The 12,019-nt window shown below is 34.8% G+C and overlaps 1 protein-coding gene across 1 annotated transcript in view; it reads left to right on the top strand.

The window, feature by feature from the left end:
- Positions 1–12,019, top strand: part of LOC105560056 (guanylate cyclase 32E-like) — a 106,683-nt gene that overhangs the window by 24,429 nt on the left and 70,235 nt on the right. Inside the window, exon 2 of the mRNA XM_012008804.1 lies at positions 1,654–1,769. The gene's annotated coding sequence lies outside the window, so the exon portion shown is untranslated. The remainder of the gene's footprint in view (positions 1–1,653; positions 1,770–12,019) is intronic.

The raw sequence follows: 12,019 nt of genomic DNA, 5'->3' as shown, positions 1-12,019 counted from the left end.
TTGTTTAAAAATATTAAACGGGCGGAACTATTGCTAAAATGTATCGAAACGGTTGGAACTATGTGAGAACTGTCGAGAACTGTCAGAAAATCGATAAAAGCAATCAGCACCGCATACTTTTATAAAATAACGTGCCAGTGGTCAGATTAAAAAATTGTTTATAAATATTTACAAGCAAGAACTTTGGGTAAAACTTATCAGGAACTGTATAACTCATCGAGAACTATAAGATTCCATAGTTGAAATCATGTTTTTCGGAAACCTGAGGTGCCACGGGAAGTTAGCACCTCATTTTTTTTTAATGGCTGTTCTTATATCTATTTTGACGAAACTATTAATATAACTTATCAGGAACTGTAGAACTATTGCGGGTGCAAATAGAAGTTGCATGAAAACTTGTGGTGCGAATAGTTGAGGTGCCAACTTCACAGCGACCCTTTAAACCTGTGCTGAGTGAACAAGATAAAAAAATGACAATAAAAAAAATTAAAAATTGAAAAATATAAAAGCAGGCGCCAAGTCAAAAGAGAAGTGAGTAATAAGTACCTGATAAGCATTGCATTATAAAGAAGAATCAAGTCGAAACAAAAGGGAGATGATACCGACTATTAAATTAAAATTAAAATAATACGTGTGTTATTGATGAAAGTGAGCAATGAGATAAACTATAAAAGAAACATATAGCAGACTGTGGAGGGTAAATCCGTACTTATTTACAAAAACATTAGAGATCTGGAAGTTGGTTTATGGAAGAAATATAATAATGCGGAAGATCATTCGTGTCAAACGGCAGATTTAATCCATTATGCTCTGACTTTTAATGTAAAGCATTTCTGAAATGAGTCTCTTACTTAGGAATCTTTCTTCATCTAAAATTTCAACTTCAGTCCAATTAAAATCATGATTCAAGTTCAATCTGTGGTCAGTTATTACAGAGTGAGCAGATGTATTTGTGTTACAGTGATTCCGAGAGTGATTCTTACGTATTTAAATATTAATCACTTTTCCTGTAAAATAATTATGTTTTAAATTAAAACCGTTATTAATATATTCGAAATTTAACTTTTATAAGAAACATTTTTCTCACGCATGCTCAGAAGCATGAAAAAATATTTTACATGAACCAGAATTGCGGTATTTTGACTAGCATATCGGCAACTGAATGTTAATATTTTTTCGACCGGTTGTTTGGATGAAATCATCAGAATTATATATAAAAATATTGTAAATATATATATTAATAATAATTTTCAACCGTTGAACAGTTTGATCTTGTGTTATTCCTCGTTTTCAATTTTTAACAAAAATTTATATCTAGTTAAATAATATTTTTAATACAGATTTACACAAAACGATAATTATATGTATTTTTCTTTTTCTGTGTAGTTTTTTAATAAATGACGTAACGCAGTGTTTATGAGTACAGATTCAATGATAAGGAATATATACAAAGTTTGTCTTCTTGTTAATACACTTTGCGTCCGGTGACGTAGCGAAAGACGCAGATATCATCATTTTTTTGCTCGTGCCTTTTTTGCCTTCATCTTTAATCGAACGTGTAATGTGTGTTTCGTAGTTTCGTGTTACATTATCACGCGATGTTCGTGCGATTATTATCCGATTGCGCTGATCTATCATTATTATATCTTACAGGTGGCTTGACGACCAGGCTGAAACCGCAAAGGGAACAGATTCGCAGCAGTATGCTTACAACTTAGCATCAGAACTTCGACCATCTTCTTCCTGAGTCGCTCTGCGATGTTGTTTAGGTAAGCTCGTCAATTCTTAGCTGCTACATCCGTTTCAATCTTTCTTTATTGCCCATTTTTTAGTGATAGCGATATACGCGTTGTTACATACAAGATTCTGTAGCTGTTAGTTATTGATCGTAGTTAAAAACAAAGTGAAATGCAAGAGATAAAAGAAAATATTTTTATAATATTCTCATCTGTCCGTCGTTGCACGACACTTCCTCTTCGGCATCATCGGCGAACAGCGGCATCGATATACTTTGGGCCTCCTTGCGAGGTTTATGCAAATCATGCCTATTAACAGTCGCTATTATTGAAACGAAAATAGACTATCATACGTGCGTGTGTCGCAGTTGCAACAGCGTTTAAACTCGAATTGGAGTTCAGTTATTTTATAAATTAAAATATAAACCATTTACAGTTATATATAAAATATATAAGATTGTGCTTGACGAATTACTTGAAAGGCAATAGTGCGAAAGTGCATATAATAATTCTACAATGATTGTAAATATATACAGATTATTTTTATCTTAATGATAAATTAACGCGAAGAAGGATGTTACATCTTATCGTCGATTCGTTTAATGCGAGGCTGATCGTAAAGCACCGAGATAAGTCTGGCCAGTGAAACTTCGACGCGGGCGTTTCTGGGAGGCGTCGACAAAAAGCGCCACCGCTCGGCACCATTTAATGCGATTTAATATCGCCGAGAGGAGAACGACGTCTCTCGTAGCGAAGATATTATAAGTATGTGTTATCGCGTACGCCGGCGTACTATTTTAACGCGTTATCTCTGTCCACGTCCGCCACGGAACCGCAAACACGCTCGTTCGCTCCGGCTCCCGCGCTCGATTTCTGCGCGCCTTTGTGCTGGACTGCGGATACATCGAACAGAGATGCATTTCCTCTCGTGCGTGTACTAATATGCCTGTTTCGTAGAAAGAATTGTTAAATATAGGCATGCCTGTCGCATCGCGACTTACGTTTTGCGTCACATGCCACGTCTTATAAATAAATATTCGACTTTAGGAAGAAAAATAACGTTACAGAGGTACAGTTGAGCGTCATATTTCTGCAAGGGATATGTCTCGAAATCGCGAGACCAGTTTCTCGCTGGATGCGCAGTTTTACTTGAAATTTTTCGTTTTATTTGCCAGGACTTGTTATAAACTTTACGACATTTACGAGGTAAATTGCGTAAAAGTTTTCCGAGGTATTAAAAAAAAAGTGTAATTTGATTCTTACGAGAATCTTTTGTTTCTATTGAAATTAGAAACTATTAGTATTTTTGTATTGAAGCAGTTAATATTGTTTCGCGTGTAAAGATATATAAAACGGATATATTATCTTTGCGCCAATAAATGATAAAGGGACGTCAATTCTACTTTAAACTTTGAGCGTTTTGTTGGCGTGCATAAAAACATTTTCTCACGCTCGGCGCGATAATGTGCTTTCGTGCCGCTATTTACGAACTGCCCGTGGCGCAGTAAACTAAAGCATCGAACCCAGCGAGGAAAGAGTAGGTACCCGCCGCTTTTGCCGTGCGTAACGGGAACAAAAGGCGTGTTTGGAACACGCATTACGGGCGAGAGAGGGGGAACACGCGTGTAATGTAATATTCAGATGCTGTGTTCGTTGCGTATATTACATTCCCGCTTGCGATAATTACGCTCGACATACTCGTTGCCCCGCGCGGCTATTCTGGAAGGGCCTCAGGGCCATAAGACAAATTGCGGAGATTGTGTACGTAACGAAAACACGATATCTGTCCGCGCGTGTCTTCCGTTCGTGCATTCGCGTATACGCGATTGCAAAATATCGACAATGATTATGAAAGGTCGTCTTCGATTTATTGGATTATCTATCGTGTGATAGAGATGAAAAATGTTTTTATATTCATATCGTATTTACACAGTTAAATTTTTAGCGTTAAATTTGACTTGAGTCACCACTGCTCCTACTCAATATGTTTTCAGTTTAATTAAACAATGGAGTTAAAAGAAACCATAAAATGAGTTGAATAAAAAGTGTACTCTCTAAAAGTCAATCAGTGCATTATCGCCGAAAACAGGTAGAAGTGTAGCATTGAATTATTCAGTGCTCTACTTATAACTGTGAATCTGTGAATATTCACAATTTTTAGTGATAATCCACTGATTGACTTTTAGAGAGCGGATGTTGTTTTTTAAATTACACTTTGTACTAAAATAATATATCTTACCACACATAGTTAAAAATAATGACTTATTAAGTACGAGCAGTGAAGTCTACTCATCGAGGCAAATTTAACATTATAGTATGTTTGACATTTATTTTCCGAGAATTTTAAAACATCGTTGCATACTTTTGTGTCAAACGTACAATTTTTCGATAGTTGAGTCATCGATTCGACGATGTAAATCGATATTGATGTTGTCAAAAGTTGTCCCCTAAAAAAAACCTTTTCAATAAACTAAACAACATATGAGAACACGCCAATGTGGGTCACAGGGCAAGATGTAGGTAGCCCAACTTGTAAATCTTAAATCTTTCTGGAAAATCGTGAATCTATATACCGTTTCTTTCCACATTAGTTCTACGCGCCGATTTCCCTTTCGGACGCAGTTTATCTTACACGTGGAATTATTATCGTCAGCAGATTCACGTATTCGAATCGATAATTATTTTTCAAATGCAATTCGCATTTTTCTGATGCTACATTTAGCATTCAATACCCCTCCCTCCCCCATTTTCCCGTCCTGCAAATTAATTACAAGCTGGGCTACCTACATCTTGCCTTGTGACCCCACATTGGCGTGTTCTCATATGTTGTTTAGTTTTAGATAGGGGTCTTACTTGAAAGTCTATTAGTCTTTTCAATAAATAATATTTCTTTTGGATTTTCATTATTTTCTGCACGGTAGAGTTTTTGCCTCGGCTTTGTCGATTGCCAAAAAACAATTTCGCCACTATTGCGGTATTGACTTTTCATTAAAAAAGGATTAAAATCTAAATGATCCTTAATATTTCCCGAAGCTTCATTTTCTGCATCGTTTATTAGCTATTTGTAGTAATGGATCACCGGAATAGTCGGGTAAACGTTGTTATTATGCAGTGAGTAATTGGTCTTGATCGGATCTGGGAGAATTATGATTGGCGTCCTCACACGCATATCTTGGATTTCTGCCAAATAGCCGAAGGGAGCAGGACGTTCGAATGTGTGCGGTGCGAATTGTGATTTGTGCGAATATCCCAAAACTCACGAATCAATCGTACACATACACACACACATACTCACACACAATTACGTTATAAGTGAAAATAAGAGCACCGGGCGATCGTGGCTGTTGCTACCATTGGCGAGCCGCCAATTGTTTCCTGAGAACAAACTCTATTCGAACTTTTATAAATGCAGAAATTCTCATTTTAATTATTGTAATTATTCTTAGGTGCCCCATATAACATTTAATTGATTTCAAGAGGCAAAAGTTGTCTCTAATTTTGTGCAAGGTTACTTTGATCTATTATATTTCAACTTTTATAAATGCACACAAATTCTGATTCTAATTACTACAAGTACTCCTAGGTACGGCATATAACATTTTATTAATTTCAGGAGGCGAAAATTGATATTGATTTTAGTGCGTGCACGGAAAAAACAATATAGTTGTCACAAACAGAATTCTGGTTGTGTCAACCAGATTAAATAGTAAAATATGGAACAACTAATTATCTGGTTGTTGTAACCACAGAGCAATTGTTAAATGACATTGTTGCAGCAGTGACGATACCTGGTTGCCTTAACCTTTGCAATACGTATCCTGATTGACGCAACAATGTGGATAGAATATCATATCCACAGCAAATAATACTCCAACCAAAGTCTGGTTGTCACAACCAGATCATGTACAACTACATTGATGTAGTTGATACAACTAAGTAACAAAGTCATATCAATCATACACATAATTATTGCATAAAGATAACTAGGATAATGCAGCTATATTGCTTACAACTAAATATTTCTGGTTATGTGCACCATATCATTTTTTTCCGTGTGGTAATTGGATTTCCAAGTTAAAAGGTAGCTTATATTTTTCGCAGAATCCTACTGAATAACTATGCCAAACTTGGGTCGGCTTGGTCCATTGTATAGAATTGTATAAAGAACATACAACAGACAGAATTTTACTAAAAATAAGGATAATGCTAAATGACGCGTGCGTAATGTATTCCTCTAGTATGCATATATAAAATTCATGTCAAGCTTCACATATTAAGTTAGTAGCGCCGAGTTTTTCCTAAATGGTACGGGGTGCAAAATTATTCTGGAAAGTATAAAATATATACTAAATAATCCAATAGGTTGCATTCAATTTTCCTCATTTGTCCTGCCAGCTTAAGAGAGATTCTGCTGCTCGCACGTGCAAGGATCGTAAAAGAAATTTATGCTGCTGCGAGAATCTTGTGTTATGATACGAGATTTTTTAACATCGATACATCGTGGCGGTGAAGATTTCGCGATGAACAAACAACTCGCCACGGAAAAAACTTTCCTATTAATAACGGCGTAACTTAAGCAGGTCTTTCGCAAAAGACGTAACTGATATGCGAGGTAAATATAAGCCGATAAAAGGCTAAGAATAACGTTGTTTGTTGAGGCATACACATTATTTGTGCGTTACGTTTGCCTGGCAGTTTGTGCTAAATTATTTTTGAATGATGAAGTAAGACCGTTTTAAATTATGCGTAAGTTAAACAAGCCGCAAAGTTACGAACGTTCGTACGTCGAAATTATTTGTCATCAAATATTCATCGTAAAAAAAAAACTATTACTTTATTACGATAACGAGTGTAAATATCCAGCTCAAGAGCGCAAACGAATACACCACATTGTAGATATGAAGTAGGGCAGGACCGAAAAACTATATGAGCGCAAGCGAATACACCATATTGTAGATATGAAGTAGGACAGGACTGAAAAAATATATGACGAAGAAAATTCACGTAACGCATCAGCATTGAAAAGTATTGAAACGAGTAGAATTCTTAAGAAAGGACACCTTTACCATATCTCTCACACCTGCGCATTGTCCGGTGTATAGCTTGAGCATTTTTGAATAAGTGTCACTCGTGTAAATATAATAGTTCGTATTATAAATCGTGTTCCTATGCATCTTTTTATATTTACATCGCTTAAAACGGACGGGCTCGTTCAATCCGAAAAAAAAAAGATCAGATTTTTCTCATAATGCATTTGTTCTTGCTAATACCATTGATTTTACTGTTACTTTAATTAATTAATGATTTTATCGCACATTTGGATGTAAGATATCTTGTGGAAATTAATTTCTTCAATATAAAATGATGGAAAACGATTTTTTCTGGCGATTAATCCCGTTCGTATCGCGAGCGTCTCGTTATATCTTCTTGTAAATGTCGAAGTACATTTTATCTTTTAACGTTTTTCTTTGGGACAGAATCGACACAGAAAGTTGAATTACTGAGAAGTTGTGGCACGCATCCGGCTTGCATTTACGCAATGCCAGGGTACCACAATCCAGGGTCAACACTCGCAGTGCATATCGTTTAGATAAATCCGTTTCCCCTCTCTCCTTCTCTCTGGAATTCTCTTTTACTGAACCGCGAACACGTTCAAATGTATTCGATAGAAAACGCTGAATCAATGCGGGGCTGTACGAAACAGCTGGTCACCTTACGAATCTCGAAGCGAGGGACGCGACGGAGTAGAAAAAAAGGCGATGAAAAAGGAACATTATTCCATGAAAGTCGCGATGATGTATCGATATTTGATCGAAAAAAAAAAAAGAAACGATCACTTCTGCCATTCGAGTTTCGCGTTGCGCGTCTGTTTCGCGCCTGGGACGGAGTTTCGACGAAGCGCGCGACCTCAGGATATATTCGAGCCTCTAACGGCGTGTTTTGTACATGTGATAAACGTGATATACGCGCATAAACAACACGCTCTAATGTGACGGTATGGATTACGTTACAAGGAAACAATTGCAGATGATAGAGAGAGACAAGTGGGGAAGGGGTAGCAATAAAAACAGCATCTTAGTAACATCAAAACATTTTATTTCTAAATTCATTTTACATTATTATAATAAACTACTTTTGGAGCGTCGTTTGAAGTACCAAACAAGTTTTAGGCAAGATTATTAATTATATCAGTACTCGCAATTACATTAGTACCGCAATCTCTGATTGCGGTTATTGAGGTATTATAGTTATTTCGTAAAATCACTTGTGTGAGAGTTGTTTCAAGTTTTTACAATTTAGTCTTTACATTAATGCAAAATAAGACTAATTAAATTAAAATTAACCGTCTTAAAGTTATAAAAAAAAATGTTAAAGTTTGCTATGTTACACGAAATATTACATGTAAACCACGTTAAAAAAATTATTACACGTAACAATATAATTCGTTGTAATATTATTACACGTGAAATATTATTTACATATATTATATGTTAAAATATTAATATTTGCGTTTGCAAACGCAAATGATGGCACATTTTATTTTTTTTAACGGTAAACGAGATTCGTATGAGAAACAAATATGTTATAAAGTAAAATAGAACGAATAACTGGAAAAAAATCACAATTACAGACCGTTCCGTTTCAACAATATAAGCAGTTAAAACTGAAAAATGGGAAGAATTATGTATAGTAGACATGAGTGTAGTGTAACAGATATGGCATTAGCGCCCTAAACTATAATCTTTCGGATCTATTTTATATTATGTATTAATCGTAAAGGAATACTTTAGAATAATATTGCATTTAGATATATCATTGTAATAATTAAATGCTAGTTCCTGTCTGGAAGAAACTTTTCAGCATTACTGTCACAAACAACTACCTTAACCCTTTGTATTCCTATGTCGAGTATGACTCGACATCAGTTTTTATCTCAGGAGCTCCTTTGTCGAGTCTCACTCGACATTTTTTCAAGTACAAACCAATAGATGAGATATAATTCGGAGTGCAAAGGGTTAAGCAGCAGTCGTCGCGTATACTTTTTTTTTCTTCTTTGAAAGCTACAGTTACTTTTTTACATTTTAATCCTTAAACTACACCTGGGGTCAAGTAGACCCCAACAAAAGTTTGCGTTAAAATATCTGCTATATAAAATGTGAAGTTGGGACTTATGGCGCCATTTGTTGTTAGTTGAAGTCTTCCTTTTTAAGACTACACATTAGTTGTGGGTCCCGAGGTGCTAGTTGACTAGTGACAGCCGTTCAAAGTAGACGCTTCAATACGCTGGGGTCAATCTGACCCCCTGTGTAGTGTACGAATATTGGGAGGAATTTTTTCATAATTTTTTTGTTCAATTTTACTGCATTTCAACTAGAAAAATGTAAGTATTAATTTAAATACCGTGTGATTTTTTTAAAATTAGTTATAACATAAATTATAATACTTTTAGATGGCGTATAATTTGAGAACTCGGAGCATACGCCAGATGCTGTATTGAAATAATGTATTCAACCTTTATTTATCATATATTTTGTAAAAAAAACATTTTACACGCAAAAGACTGTCTATTTGAGACATACGCTACACATGGGGTCAATCTGACCCCCGCTAGTTTAAACAATTGCTGCAATGATACAATTCATTTTTTGATGTTGTAAAAAATTAAACATGTTATATTAACATTAACAAGTAGGATAAACTTGGTTTTCCTAGCCATAAATAATGATCGCAATAATTTAAAAAAATTTAAATGTGCCTTCAATTTTTCCGAAATATCACACCTTCGGTTGTCAAAGTAAATACCTTTTTTGGAACGTGCACTATTGCAATTATTTTTATCTTAAAGAACATTGTTTCAAGAGTATCCAGTTAAATTTTTAGGTTAAAATATTAAAAATGAAAAAGTTATTGAATTTTAAGTAAAAAACGGCACTTTTTGAGCTTCTTTCTACGTTTGAATTTTTTTAAATTATTGTAATCATTATTTATGGCTCGGACCAAGTTTATCCTACTTGTTAATGTTCATGTAACATGTCTAATTTTTTACAACATCAAAAAATGAATAGTATCATTGCAGCAATTGTTTAAACTAGCGGGGTCAGATTGATCCCATGTGTAGCGTATGTCTCAATTTGAATGTGTGTAGTTTAAGGGTTAATATACATTTTATTTTACCGTTAAGATATAAAAAATGAGAAACGTATATTTGATAGAGAATTTGATGGTTGATATAATTATAAATCCTTATTGTGAATTGATAATTTTCTGTATTGTGAATTGATAATTTCCCCTCATACAAACATTGGAAAATGAGTTTATTATTTACTAATTTATTTATTGCAACTATTTCGGGGTAGATTTGATTATATTAATAATTTACGTGTGTGCGAAAAAATGAGAAAAAGTTTTAATTCAATGATTATTGTTTAACAATTTACGGCCTGAGAAGTGCAGTATGCGTACGTGTGCGCGCTCGCGTGTGTACGTGTGCGTGTTCCTGCGCGTGTGGATGTGTAATCATAATTTTGTTCCGTTATTGCTTTACCCAGTCAATCTCGCTCCTTTCTTTTATCAATAAAATTTACATTTAATATCTACGCCGGCCTGTCATCGCAACGCGTTTCGTTTCCTTTTTAGTTTACCCGATGATAATTTCTACTGTCAGCATCGCGATAATTTTACAATTACTTTTCTGCATATTCCGTCGAACAGTCGGAGTCCAATAATCATAAAATTACACGCGTGCGCATATATTAGCGGCGTACGCGTTGAAAATTACACTTTGCCTAAAGGCACACGCATCTAGAATAAAGCGACTGCACGTGGCATTCACAATTTCGCGTCTCAATAGTCGCAATTTACAAATCGATATAATTAGAATTTCGATGACAATATTGATATTAAATATCTCACTCTGACATACGCGTACGCGGTGTTAATTAACGACTTTAGGTTTCGTATTTATTTTCTCCACCGCTTAATAACACTAGTTCTACATTGTGTATATAGGTAATCAATTCCTTGGTCTATCTTAATTTATTTAAATAGCAATTCTGTCAATAACCTTAATGCGAACACACAACATAGTACGTGACTCATCCCATAACGTCCATTAGTTGTGGCATTTCTCATAAATATGCATCGTTGTTTTTTCGTCACTTTTCATCGAAATTAATGAAACCAGGCGTATCTATTTATACAGGAAAACTTTTAGAATATAATACACATTAAATGAAATATTTTAAAACTCGATATCAAATTTATAATAAAGCGAAATTCACAGATAAAAACCTCAGATTGTTTCAAATATGTATTAAAAATAAGAGTTTCAAAACATTTTCGTTATTTAAAATCAAAGAGAGTTCCGGCTGTTTGAAACGTCGAAGTTTGTACAAGATATATTTTACGGCCAACGTCACTTTTATATGCCGAGAGACAAAATTATTCCCATTTATTTATATTTTCGCTCCGCACGCTTGTCGGCTTTTTAATGAGTTTCCAATGATAGAAATGGCGTGTCAACGTATTTGACACTTATTGAAAGAAATTATCGATGTGGAAGGATGGGGCGTCATAAAGGACGCAGTCAACGAACGAACGCCGTGTGCAAGCACAATGTAGAATTAATCAGTAATCATACGGATGAGCGTTAAATTCCCTTTCACGCAAAACGCCGGGACACATTGGGGATATATTCTCGTTGTCTCGTCTCGATCCGAACGCCACGTTACTGCTATGTACTAGTATGTAGTATTTGAAGCTATAATTGCATAGTAAAATAATTATAGTTAGGAATATGATTTTTATAGTAATTATTGTTACAATATTAGTAATAGTTAAAATATCCAGGTAATAAATGGTAAATTAGTTAATTATTTTTATATAGTAAATATCATCACAATAATAGTAAATTTAACTACATTTATATCATCCACCTTACTAATCAAATGATAAACAAAAGTGAAGTGGTTCGGAATGTCCTCACTAGAGGGACGCGCGGTACAAGACTTTCTCGTAAGAAGAAAACCACATAGGGTGTTATAAATACGGATAAGTTTGTACGCTCGTGTAAGATTACTTATCTTTTCTTTGAAAGGTGCTTTCTTATACTATTCTTTATGAGTGCAAAGTGATGTAACCAATGAACGTAGTGAACGCAGTGTATTGTATATACAGGGTGTACCTAAACTGGCGATAAATATTTTAATGACAAGTACTTTGTAACATTTTGAGACGAAAATTCTAATACGAAAAAGTCGAGACTATAATAGTTTTCAAATGGA

This window comes from Vollenhovia emeryi, unplaced genomic scaffold, assembly GCF_000949405.1.
Source record: "Vollenhovia emeryi isolate VEMERY1.0 unplaced genomic scaffold, V.emery_V1.0 DF939243.1, whole genome shotgun sequence".
Classification (NCBI taxonomy): Eukaryota; Metazoa; Arthropoda; class Insecta; order Hymenoptera; family Formicidae; genus Vollenhovia; species Vollenhovia emeryi.
The sequence above is the reverse complement of the archived record's forward strand: the minus strand, read 5'-3'. Positions and strand labels throughout refer to the sequence as shown.